The sequence below is a fragment of the Hypanus sabinus genome, chromosome 9 (assembly GCF_030144855.1).
Source record: "Hypanus sabinus isolate sHypSab1 chromosome 9, sHypSab1.hap1, whole genome shotgun sequence".
Taxonomy (NCBI): Eukaryota; Metazoa; Chordata; class Chondrichthyes; order Myliobatiformes; family Dasyatidae; genus Hypanus; species Hypanus sabinus.
Window position 1 is genome coordinate 159,711,276 of NC_082714.1, and position 12,333 is coordinate 159,723,608.

At 43.8% G+C, this 12,333-nt stretch overlaps 2 protein-coding genes across 4 annotated transcripts in view; one reads left to right on the forward strand and one right to left on the reverse strand.

Annotated features, from left to right (window-relative positions):
• Window positions 1-678, reverse strand: part of si:dkey-43k4.5 (potassium voltage-gated channel subfamily S member 1) — a 37,531-nt gene extending 36,853 nt beyond the window's left edge. Inside the window, exon 1 of one of the 2 annotated variants that reach the window (XM_059978792.1) lies at window positions 181-678. The gene's annotated coding sequence lies outside the window, so the exon portion shown is untranslated. Of the gene's footprint in view, window positions 1-26 lie in introns of both variants that reach the window. The other variant, XM_059978793.1, reaches the window with a different exon arrangement.
• Window positions 1-12,333, forward strand: part of LOC132399972 (serine/threonine-protein kinase 3/4) — a 331,476-nt gene that overhangs the window by 285,436 nt on the left and 33,707 nt on the right. The window lies entirely within an intron of this gene.

Genomic DNA, 12,333 nt, shown 5'->3' on the forward strand with positions numbered 1-12,333 from the left:
CAAGCACACAAATAAATAATTTATACCTTTGTTTTTCCTAAAGCAAATCATAGGCTCAGACTAGCGAGATATTCTAGACGAAACGGATGCGGATTAGTTACGGTAGATTTCTGAGTGGATTTGTACGCCGGGAATGACTGAGAGCGGGATCCGGGGCTGCGGACTCCTCCTTGCAGTTACCTTGAACTGATGCACCGCAGGACGAGCGGAATTAGCAGCGACTTCCCGCCACCCGACCCGTGGGACATCAGAGGCCGTTTACATATGGGTCAGGTCTCGAACCGGCGACATTGCGCTGAACTGTTTGCGACCTCGAGCAAGGTTGGAGGGGAGATGTCTTTAATCCAGGGTGCTGTCATCGCATCTCGTACTCCGGTCTGAGCGGATCAGACAGGAACATACAGAATATCCCCATCTGATCCCAGCGTTGGCAATGAACTCCGGAGGGACCGGGATTCCTTTTGTTATCTGTAGTGACTTATCTGGGAACTTTCCGCGGCGGTGTGCGGGGCTGGGCGTTGCGATGGGAGAGTGAGGGGTTTTCACAATGACACAGAAGTCTGGCCGAGGACGAGAGAGCAGGCTTGGCACATCAGTGAACAAATACGGACGAGGTCGCGTCTGCCGGAGCAATCCGTGCCTTCGGAAATAAAACCAATTGAGAAAGATTGCAGTCTTAGAGGGAGAGGGGTGGGTGGGGTATGCTGATCTCAAAAGAAGAGATAGATGGGCCGAATCGTCCTATGCGCTATGGCTACTGCCGGGCCCTCGGGATTTGAGATTTTTCTCTCGGAATTAGTGTTGGGGCGAAGGAGGGTCCAAGGGTGAGACCGGTCTTTGTGCGGGTCGAGTCTGACTACGACATCGGCGATCTTGAAAGAGAAAGTCGCGATTAACCTCGGTCGGCTTGTATCTCTAGATCTCGTTCAGTTTTAAATTGTGTTCTCCAGCATGTAATTTTACAGAAGGAAGGAGAGCGAGGGGTAGACGGAGAGGAGCGGAGGTGGTTGACAGAAGGGAAGATGGGAACAATGGGAGGAATAGAGAAAGAGGTAAAAAACAATAGCGGTAGGTAGAGAGAAGTAGAAGGAGAGAGAGGGGTAGATAAGGGGAGAGAGTGAAGAGAAATAAAGGTGGGTAGACGGAGGGAAGAGAGACAGGGAAAAGGTGGACAAAGGTTAGAGAGAGAGAGAGAGGGACGGAAAGGTTGAACAGTGAGAGAGCGGGGAGAAATAGAGAGGGAAAGAGGGGACAGAGGGGGAGAGAGGGTGTGAGAAAAAGGGAGAGGATGGAGGGGAGGCAGTGAGAGAGAGGCGGCAAAGGGGAGGGAGAGAGAGTGGGATAGAAAGGTTGACAACGACAGAGTTCGATACGTGAGAGTGAGACTAGGAAAAGAGGAAGGTAGAAGGAAAGAGGGACGGATGCAGGGACAAAGACAGAGGGAGAGACATGCAAACGGGAGTAAGAGGAAAGGACACAAATGCATCTGAGCGCGGGAGGGGGGCGGAGGTGTCAGACAGTTGACAGGAGACAAAGAGACAGATGGTCGAGAGACAAAACCTGAGAGAGAGAGAGAGAGAGAGAGAGAGAGAGAGAGAGAGAGAGAGAGAGAGAGAGAGAGAGAGAGAGAGAGAGAGAGAGAGAGAAGGAAAGAGAGAGTGAGAGAACGTGATTTCCACAGGAAGGATCAAGGATTCCCAGTGTAGGAATTATCAGAAAATCGTTTACATCTCGCTAACTGGAAAGCGGAGTTAATCTCCCGTATTTTTCTTCTCTAAGGCCGAGTGAAACCCTCCCTTTTGAGTCTGGGGAGTCTCTGCCGACGTCACGAGGAATGTGGCGCGGGGGGAATCCCCGGCGGGGAATCCCCTCCCTCTCCACACAATGATGCCACCTTTTCGTGCCTTCCCTTTTTTCCCGAAAGCATTGTTAACTCCCCAAAATCCGGAGATTTCACTATTCGAATCTCAGCATTCAAATTAACCATGTAACATGCGAAATGCGAAGATTAACAGGGGTTCGCGATGCAGGGGCCACGCCTGCATGGAAGTACTAATTCCCGTGGCGGATGTGGATCTGAAGCACGGGGTTTCTTTCAGTTTCAAAGGCTGGGTGTTTAATTATTCCTACTCGTGTCTCTCAGTTGCTAATGCCGGTTCGGATGGGACCGAACTGCAGGAGAAACTTGGTGTTTTATTTTTGGTGACAACAGCATTAGGCCACGAGATATAGGAGCAGAATGAGGCTATTCGGTCCGTCAAGTGTGCTCCGCCATTCCATCATAGCCGATGTATAGTCCTGCTCTTCCCACAGAGCTGGGACAGGAATGTTTCAGCATTCTGTTTCATAAGCACAAGAGATTCTGCAGATGCTGAAATATGCCCAAAGTTCTACACGAACTCAGCAAGTCAGGCAGCATCAATGGAGGGGAATCAGAACTAGAAAGGAAGGGGCAGAAGCCATTATGTTTGCCTACCATGTGTGTCCCTATCCAACCTAATCCCACCTGCCTGCGCATTGTCCATATCCCTCCATTCCCTGCCTGTTCACGCGCCGGTCTAATTGTCTCCGAATTATTGCTATCATATCTGCAATAATTGCAGTCCTATCACTGTACCTTTGAATGTTTTGATGTACATGTGACTAAGCCGATCTTAAATTTTCGGTGCCCCACAAACAGCGGAGTGATCATGACCAGGTAACCTAGTACGAGATAAATATTGTCCAATCTCTAGCGAGAATTCCTCTGACTTCATTTGAAATAACATCATGATATTTTCTGAGGGAACTGGAGGAATCCTGGTTTAACATCTCCTCTGAAAGGTGGTGTTGGATTTGACTGTATAATTTTGTTATTTCCTTTGCAGTTTAATAATTTATGTATTTTATAACTACCTACCTAGATGTAACTGTTCAATATGTTTCCTAGTGGTCACAGTATGTATATGCAATTGTTCAGTGTGTCCCCTAGTGGTTACAGTTCTGATTCTTTCTGGAAGATTCTTGGCATAACATTATTTGAATAGGAGCTATCTGATTAGTTAACTCTTATCTACAAATTTGAATGGAATGTTTCTTATCTATGGTATAAAAAGAGTTGAACTCATTGCCCACCATCTTTCTTCTTACCTACTAGACTTTTGCTACTCTACATCTCCAACTCTCTTCGTTCTATTAGTGCTTAATAAACTGATCACGAATCAACAAGTTTTACATCGCTTTCTTAACTTCCGAAAAAACCTTGGATTAAAAAATGTCAGAATCCAACGGTGGCTCCTCCCACAGTGTGGCAGTCCCTCAGTGAGACTGGTGAGTGAATGCTCAAGGACACCAACGAGACACTGTGGAGATGCCAAAGTCAAAGTGCATGTCAACGTAATTTATCGTCAGTGCATAAATGTCACCATATACTACCTTAAAATCCATTTCCTTGCCAGCATTCACAGGAAAATTCGATAAAATAATGAAAATCCACACATGAATCAATGAACAAAAGGAGAAAAACTGTGCAAGTAAACGAATAAGCAATACCTACAACGTGAGTTGTCGAGTTCTTCAAACTGAGGCTGTATGTCGCAGGATCAGCTCAGAGTTCTGCTGAGTGAAGTGATCCAGGCTGGTTCAGGAACCTCAATGTTATAGGGTAGTAACTCTTCCTGAACCTGGTGGGGTTTTTTTTCAGTTAGTAGGGTTTGTTTTAGTGAGTAGGGGTTCTATTTTCCTTCTTTTTCTTTCAAAAAAATTCTTAACACTTTATTTTTTCTTATTATTACTGATATATTGTTTAGCTTTGTTAATCAGTTATTTGCTAATTTAATTCCTTATTGTATATAATGATATATCAACTTAATGTATCTTTTTATGTCAATCTTCAATAATAATTAATAAAAAAAGATTTAAAAATAAATAAATAAACCTGGTGGTGTGGAACCCAAGGCTCCAGTACCTCCTGCCCAATGCTAGAAGCTAGAAGGGAGCATGGCCTGGATGCTGGGGGTCCTGCTTTCTTGAGACTGCCCTCCACATAAATGTGGTCAGTGGTGGGGAGAGCTTTTCCTGTTATGAACTGGGCTGCATTCAAATTTTCTTTCCTTTACTAATTTAAATCTGTGAAGACGCAGAACAACAAAGATTAATGCACCCTGACGGATTCTAATTGCAGAGGTCTGTTACCTGTTCTCCAGCTTATAACGGCTTTCTATTTAATCTTAGTGATAAATTAGTTGTGTGACAACTTCAGAGACACAAGAGACTGCAGATACTGGAATCTGGAGCAACACTCAATCTGTTGGAGGGACTTTCAGATTAGCTTTATTTCTCACATGTACAGCACATAAAAACATGGAAACTTGCAGTGAAATGTGTCGTTTGCATCAACGACCAACGCATCTGAGGATGCTCTGGGGACAGCCTGCAAGAGTTGCCAAATGTCCGGTGCCCACAACTCACTAACTGTAACCCATACATCTTTGGAATATGGGAGGAAACAGGAGCATCCTGAGGAAATTCACATGGTCACGGGGAGAAGGAACAAATTCCAGAGGGAGTTGAACCCCATTTGCTGATTGCTGGTGCTGTAAAGCGTTATGTTAATTACTGCGTTAGCATGTCTCAGGACTTCAACCGAACAGAGCCCTGAGGCAGGGCCTTGACCTGAAACGTCGAGAATTCCTTTTCCCCCACAGACGCTGTTTGACCCATTGTGTTTCTCTGGCATGTTTCTTGCTGGCAGTTTTGGGAACATTGTCAGATATGAAATGTTTGTTAACTGTACCGTGGGTATACCAGAACTCACCACACAGCCCATGGTTTTCCAAAAAAACATGAGGAATGGGGTACCGAAAACTCCAGCAAGAATACTGGAATCCATTATGCTAAAAGATATGTACCGTGGAGAGCATTCAAACTGGCTGCATCACCGTCTGGCATGGAGTGGCCACTGCACAGGATTGGGAAAAGCTATGACCACTGCCAGCCCCATCATGGGCACTAGAAAATATAGTGCCTCAAGAAGGCAGCATTTATCACTAACCACCCAGGACCTGCCCTCTTCTCGTTGCTTCCAACAGGGAGGAGGTACAGGAGCCCGAAGACACACACTCACCATTTCAGGAACAGCTTTTTCCCCTCTGCCATTGGATTTCTGAATGGACGATGAATCCATGAACACTTCCTCACTGATTTTGCTCTCTTTTTGAACAATTTATTTAAATTTATATATATATATATATATATATATATATATATATATATATATATATTTCTTATTGTAACTGAAAGTATTTTATATATCGCACTGAACAGCTGCTGCAAAACAGCAAACTTCACGACGTATGTCAGCGATGATAAACCTGATTCCGATTCTGATTCTAAAAACGGAAGTATACTCACTTTCCAAGTATAAATGTCCCAGATTATACAGCCATTTAATCAATGGTTTGTTGGAAATAGTTTCTTTGGGAATGACACAGCTGCATTGTTTGATAAGGGTATCATTAAGCAGGACACGTCACAATGCTTTTTATGGGGCCTTCCTGTGCATTCCTCTACTGGGTTTCCCAGAATACAAACAGTCCTTGCCAAATCACATCCTTGGTGATAAGTCATTTTAAGAGATTCCAATTAAATTAAAACTTATTTTATTTTATGGTATTTTATTTAGAGATACAACCTATGGACTCACTTTCAAGGATTCTACAAATCATGTTATCAATGTTATCTATCTACCCATCTATATATATCTGCCTATCTATGTATCTATCCATCTACCTATCTGTCTGTCTGTCTATCTATCTATCTATCCATCTATCTGTCTATTGATCTATATATGTATCTATCTATCTATCTATCTATCTATCTATCTATCTATCTATCTATCTATCTATCTATCTATCTATCTATCTATCTATCTATCTATCTATCTATCTATCTATCTATCTATCTATCTGTCCATTGATGGATCTACCTATCTATGTATCTGTATGTCTGTCTGGCTATGTATGTATTTATGCATGTATCCATCTGTCTATCTATTTGTCTGTCTATCTGTATATCTATCTATCTACCTCTCTTTTCAGTTGTCTGTCTGTTTAATTTTTTTGTATTTGTGTAATTTGTTGCTTTTTGCAGTCTTTGTGTGTAGCTTTTCATTGCTTCCATTGTATTTCTTTGTTTTAATGTGAATGCCCACTAGAAAATATATCTCAGAAAATATACACATAGTCTGATAATAAATGTACTTTGAACTTTGAAATATTGCTCTTGATATAGAATTACCTTAATTTTCTCTGCTAAGGATATTTCGTGTAGCTTTTTTATGCACCCCTCCACCACCATCTTCCTTAAGTTCTTCACTACACCCTCTGCGTTGTTCCCCTCTCTCTCTCTCTCTCTCACCCCAGTGATACGAGACTTGAAGATGCTGGAATCTGGAGCAACACACAATGTGCTGGAGGAACTCAGCAGGTCAAGCAGCATCGGTGGGGAGAGGAAGGAATTGTTGACATCTTGGATCAAAACCTTTGGCAGAAACCATCCTAGTTTTGTCTTGCTCCCTCGGAATCAAGTGACCTGATTTCATCCTGATAGTCTTGATGCAGGGATTTGACCTGAGATGTTGAAAATTCTTTTCCTCCACAGATCTGCCTGCCTGGCCTATTGAGTTCATTCAGCAGACTGTTGTTCCCCAATGCTGGATGCATATACCTGCCATAATCCTTCCCCCCCCCCCCCCGATAAAACCTTCAATATCATAAACAGTAAAGATTCTGCAGATGCTGGAAATTCAGTGTAATACACAGAATGCTGAAGGAACTCAGCAGGTCAGGCAGCATCTGTGCAGGGGAACAAACAGTAGCCATTTTGGGATGAGGCCCTTCATCAAGAAGGGGCTGAAGGCATAATAAGAAGCTGGGTGAAGGTATGGAATACAATTTGGCAGGTGTTAGATGAGACTAGCTGAGAAGGAAGGCAGTTGGGTTGGGAGGGGGTGGTTGGTGAGAGATGGAAAGGTCTGAAGAAGAAGGAGTGTGATAGGAGAGGAGAGTAGACTATAGGAGAACGGAAAGGAGGAGGGGAACCAACGGGAGGTGATGAGCAGGTGAGGAGAAGGGGTAAGAGAGGAGCAAGAATAGGGGAGTGGAAAAAGAGAGAAGGGAAGGGGAGGAGGATCCTTTGCCATCAAAGTTTCATAATCTTGCCATCTTTGCTTCTCACCCTCACGAGAACATACTGGCCTGAATTCTTACTAACTCCCTTTTAGAAGACTCCCACTTGTCAGCTGTTGCTTTACTCACAGGAATCTGCTCTCAAGAGAGTTCTGCCAGGTCCTCTCTCCGGCACTGTTGGAGTCAAGCCTTCCCATTATTCAAGAGTCATGTCTGGATTCAGATTATTTTATTTATCACAGGTACATTGAAACAAACGGCGAGCTGCGTCATTTTCATTAACAAACCAATACAACTGAAAGGTGAGCTGGGGGCAGTCCGCAAGTGTTAACTCAACTCCTGGTGTCAACATAGCATGTGCACCATGTTCAACAGGACAATGCAAGTAGCAACAACCAAACAGCAACAGCAACACAAGCTCCTTTCCTCCCAGCCACTTTCACACACAGGTAGGCCTCCAGTCCCAAGACTGGCCCCCTCCAGGCCTCCAGCCACCAATGTGCTGCTTCTTTCCTACAACAGACAATTCTACTTTGTCAGTTGCATTCAAATCTGATACATGGAACATAGAATAGTACAGCATAGTACAGGCCCTTTGGCCCACAATGTTGTGCCAACCCTTAAACCCCACCTCCCATATAACCCTCCACCTTAAATTCCTCCATGTACCTGTCTAGTAGTCTCTTAAACTTCACTAGTGTATCTGCCTCCACCACTGACTCAGGCAGTGCATTCCATGCACCAAGCACTCTCTGAGTAAAAAACCTTCCTCTAATATCCCCCTTGAACTTCCCTCCCCTTACCTTAAAACCGTGTCCTCTTGTACTGAGCAGTGGTGCCTTGGGGAAGAGGCTCTGGCTGTCCACTCTGTCTATTACTCTTAATATCTTGTACACCTCTATCATGTCTCCTCTCATCCTCCTCTCCAAAGAGTAAAGCCCTAGCTCCCTTAATCACTGATCATAATCCATACTCTCTAAACCAGACAGCATCCTGGTACATCTCCTCTGTACCCTTTCCAATACTTCCACATCTACAACTCCTTAAGCTGCAAAGTACTTTATACTCTGTATATCCTTTTTAATTTGAACCTTTTAATCAAACCACTGAATGGCAAGAATACTACAGCTCTGTAAAACTCTGGTTATAACACACTTGGCGTATCGTGTTCTGTTCTGCTCTCCTCATTATAGGCACAGGAAAGTCTGCAGATGCTGGAAATCCAAAGCAACACAAAGGGCTGGAGGAACTCAGCAGATCAGGCAGCCTCCATGGAAATGAATAAACAGAAGATGTTTTGGGCTAAGACCCTGCAAGACTGAGAAGGAAGTGGGTGGGGGGGGGGTGGAAGAGGAAGGAGGCTGGCTGGAAGGTGATAGGTGAAACTGGGTGGATGGGAAGGGTCAAGGGCTAGACAAAAAAGAATCTGGTAGGAGAAGAGAGTGGACCAAAGGGGGAAGGGAAGGAGGATGGGACCCAGGTGGAAGTAGTAGGCAGGTGTGAAGAGGTAAAAGGACAGAGTGGGGAATAGAGGAAGGTGGGGGTGGGAGGGGGGATAAATTTGTTAACCAGAAGGAGAAATTGATGTTCATGTCATCAGGTTGGAGACTGCACAGACGGAATATAAGGTGTTGCTCCTCCACCCTGGGGATGAACTCATCTTGCCACAAGAGGAGGCCGTGGACTGACGTGTCAGAATGGAATGGAAATTAAATTATTTGGCCACTGGGAAGCCTCACTTGTGGTGGATGGTGCAAAGGTGGAAGCTTCCGAGAGAGTGCACCAGAGATTTACCGGGATGTTGCCTGGATTAGACAGCATGTTTTATAAGGATAGGTTGGACGAACTAGGGCTTTTCTCTTTGAAACAACAGAGGAAGAGACGTGATTTGATAGAGATAGGATTTGGAGAGGCATAGATGAATTGGACAGCCAGAACTTTTTACCCGGGCAGCAATGCTCAATGCCTGAGGGCATCCATTTGAGGTGAGTGGAGGCAAGTTTAGAGGAACTGTCCAAGGAAAGATTTTCATACAGGAAGTGGTGGGTGCTGGGGTGATGGTACTGGATGATACTGTCACGATGTTCACTGGCAATGTTGGAACCCAAGTGCAGAGGAAAGACTGTCTGTCATATAGGGACTCCAAGAAGAGTCTATTCATAATAATTCCAACAAAACCATAGTGGTTCAGCTGAGTGACACTGCAAAAAGTAACATTCTCAAAACTAGGACCCCACAATTAGCAATAATCAGGCATCTACTTAAATACACAAATTACACAAAATCCCTGAGCCTATCAAAACAAACTTAACAGGTTTATACAGAAATCACCAGCTGAATGCTTTACAAAAAGAGATTCGCTCAAGAAGAACACAAGGAACTCTAAATGATTAATGACACTCGTTAAACAATAAGTAACCAATTCAGGTACGCTAAAATCCTCAGAGCCCAGTGCTCATCAGCACCCCACATAAGCCGGAAGAGCTCATTACAGATACGAGAGGGACATTTAAAAGACTCCTAGGGAGGTCCACTAATGGAAGATTTTGGGATGTGGGAAAGATGAGGAGGGTTAGATTAATTGTGGAGTAGGTTTATTTAGGTCAGCGCACCATTGTGGGTTGAAGAGCCTGTACTTTTCTATGAACACAGTGTTGCTTTTCATAACCTGTTGCTGTAGTTTAAGCTGTGTAATCTTGGTGTCTTCCTGCTACATCGCCACTGCAAGACCAATCCATGTTTCGTAAATTGCAGTGTCCAACCTGATCATTGTCATGGTCTAACCCGGACTCTGTATAGGTATAGTGTAACTTTACCTCATTTATACGGCATACCTGAGATGTATCAAGACCCATTATACAGCTTTAGAGTTGTAGCTATTCTTGTTGGGTGAGTACGTAGCAAATCTGACCCTTATTTCTAAGGCTAACAAACACCCAGTTCAGGAGTGAGGTGTTTCTTGGGTTTTGGAAAAGATTATCTGTGAAGTGGTTAGCATAATGCTATATAGTACGAGTGACATTGGTTCAATTCCTGCTGCTGCCTGTAGGGAGTTTATAGGTTCTTCCCATGATCGTAAAGGTTTCCTCTTGGTGTACTGGTTTCCTCCCACAGCCCAAAGATGTGCTGGTTGGTAGGTTAATTGATCACATGGGTTCAATTAGGTGCTGCATGCTCATCGGACAGTGGGCCTGTTACCATGCTATGTCTCTAAATATATATGTATATAGTATACAAGCACTGTGCAAAAGTCTTAGATATATACTATATATATTGCTAGGGTGCTTAAGAATTTTGCACTGTACTGTATTTGTCAACATGATGCAGAGAGCGAGTTTGTAAATCTGGCAGGAGGAAAGGATATTGGGAAAAGGGAGAGTGGAGCGCTGTGGGCGGGATGTTGAACTGGTAGCAGTGGAAGATTGCCAGTCAGGGGGTGGCTGGTGTGAGTGCAGCGACACCCAACCCTGAGACACCAGGCAAGGTCATTTGATTCCAAACAATTGGATTATTGATCATTACAGAATGGCTCTCTGGTGCTTCCCACTCCCTCCTTTCTCCCTTCCCTTTACCCCCAGCTGTGGTTCCCCTCTCCATGCCCTCTTCCCACTCTCAGACCACAGTGGAGACCCAGATCAGAATCAGGTTGCATGTGGACAGCACAGACACTTAGGTTAGGATGCTGTTCATAGACTATAGCTCAGCATTTAACACCATCATTCCCACAATCCTGATTGAGAAGTTGCAGAACCTGGGCCTCTGTACCTCCCTCTGCCATTGGATCCTCGACTTCCTAACCGGAAGACCACAATCTGCGTGGATTGGTGATAACATCTCCTCTTCATTGACAATCAACACTGGCACACTTCAGGGGTGTGTGCTTAGCCCGCTGCTCTACTCTCTCTATACCCAAGACTGTGTGTCTAGGCACAGCTCAAATACCATCTATAAATTTGCTGACAATACAACCATTGTTGGTAGAATCTCAGGTGGTGACGAGAGAGCATGCGGGAGCGAGATATGCCAGCTAGAGGAGTGGTGTTGCGCCAACAACCTGGCACTTGACGTCAGTAAGACGAAAGAGCTGATTGTGGACTTCAGGAAGGGTAAGACGAAGGAACACATACCAATCCTCATAGAGGGATCAGAAATGGAGAGAGTGAGCTGTTTCAAGTTCCTGGGTGTCAAGATCTCTGAGGATCTAACCAGGTCCCAATATATCAATGCAGTTATAAAGAAGGATTTAAAGAGATTTGATATATCAACAAAAATACTCAAAAACTTCTATAGATGTACCATGGAGAGCATTCTGACAGGCTGCATCACTGTCTGGTATGGAGGGGCTACTGCACAGGACCAAAAGAAACTGCAGAGAGTTGTAAATTTAGTCAGCTACATCTTGGGTACTAGACTACAAAGTACCCAGGACATCTTCAAGGAGTGGTGTCTCAGAAAGGCAGTGTCTATTGTCAAGGACCTCCAGCACCCAGGGCATGCCCTTTTCTCACTGTTACCATCAGGTAGGAGCTACAGAAGCCTGAAGGCACACACTCAGTGATTCAGGAACAGCTTCTTCCCCTCTGCCATCCGATTCCTAAATGGATATTGAACCCGTGAACACTGCCTCACTTTTTAAATATATATTATTTCTGCTTTTTGCAAGATTTTAATGTATTCAATGTACATATACCATAATTGATTTACTGATTTATTTATTATTATTTTTCTTCGATATTATGTACTGCATTGAACTGCTGCTGCTAAGTTAACAATTTTCACGACGCATACCGGTGATAATAAACCTGATTCTGATTCTGATATGCCATGAAATTAGTTTTATTTTGTGGCAGCAGTGCAGTGCCATCTATAAAATTACCAGAATGCTGTGCAAAGGTCTTAGGCACCCGAGCTATGTACTGTATATGTGCCTAAGACTTTTACACAGTACTGTAGTTTGCCTGGATCGTGACCCTTCTCTTCAGGAGGCACCAATAGATATAAATAGATAGATGGATGAATAGATAGAGAGGTAGGCAAATAAATAAATAGATAGATAGATAGATAAATAAATACAGATAGATAGATAGATATATACAGATAGATACATAGATAGATAGATAGATAGATAGATAGATAGATAGATAGATAGATAGAGGACACACTCATT